The following is a 1220-nucleotide window of genomic DNA, read 5'->3' as shown; positions in this document are numbered from 1 at the left end:
ATCCTTGACAATATAAGTGATGTTATAAAAGTTTTGGTGACACCAATAGATAGATATTTTCTAATACTCCCTATTTTCTTCAGCTGGAGATATAGATTTTTACAAAGATTGGATACATGGTATTTCATTGACATATCTTGATCTAGCACCACACCTAAATTTCTTTTTTCAGTTTGGGCTGATATTTCGTAGCCATTGATGTTTATTCTACAGAACCGTAAACAATTCCTCAGGAACACGTAGTGTTTATAAATAACCTGTCATTGATCGTTCGTTGCCAAGCTTTCCTCAGCACCTTCATTCACATTAAGTTGATCTTTTGTCTTCCAATATAGTGATTACGTACTATTACTAGCCTGATCCAACGCTCTCGCTTTTTCCCGGAAAGTAGGGAATACCAAGAATCTAAAAATAGCCCCGCCGGCCTGCCTATAAACGCGCTGTTGCAAGTCTCACGTCATTTTAGTGCTTCACTTCACGCTGCTACACACGATCGACAAGGTCGCCCTACATTGAGAGGTGGCAAGACAGGCTTCGTCTCCCGCTGATCTAGGCAGATACGTGCCAACCAGGTAGGCGATTTACGTACACATTTTGATTTTAGTGTCTTTGCTATTGTCTTTTATCATTCTTAAATTAAAACCCCCGGGAATAGAAGTTGTTTGCTTTTGTAATTACGTTACTGTTTTACTTACTAGTGTACAAGGTGTCACTAGATAAAAATCTTTTCAAACACCTAGCCTAACCAAAGCATTATGGCGGTCGTCGGTGGAACTCACAAACCGTGTATGTCACAAATCAAATTTTAATGTAGAGATTAACGAACAAATTCACCTTCTAGGATCGTATCTTATTTGCACTAACCAATATTAAAATGCTAAACGCATTCTGAATAATTATACGACATGAATCCAACTGGGCCCAACTGCTAGTGCATTCAATCAGTACCTTGGTTTTGAAAAAAAGACGTAACTGGATTCCCCCCAAATTTGAAATTTGAGGACGCACGTGGATTGGGACTTTCCCCACAGCATTGTTTTGCTTTGCATTCTTTTTTCCTTTTATCTATCTATAATTGTTTGAAGTAAAAGCTATTGGACTATTGTAGACAAGACATCAAAGCAGTTCGGAAATGAAAGATTAGTGTCAGGTGGTTTTAGAAAACTACTTGTTGCCCTGGTCTTGATCTCAGTAACTTTGATCTTGATTTTCCCATTGTG

Source organism: Aplysia californica, unplaced genomic scaffold (assembly GCF_000002075.1).
Source record: "Aplysia californica isolate F4 #8 unplaced genomic scaffold, AplCal3.0 scaffold00106, whole genome shotgun sequence".
NCBI lineage: Eukaryota > Metazoa > Mollusca > Gastropoda > Aplysiida > Aplysiidae > Aplysia > Aplysia californica.
This window is presented reverse-complemented; position numbering follows the sequence as displayed.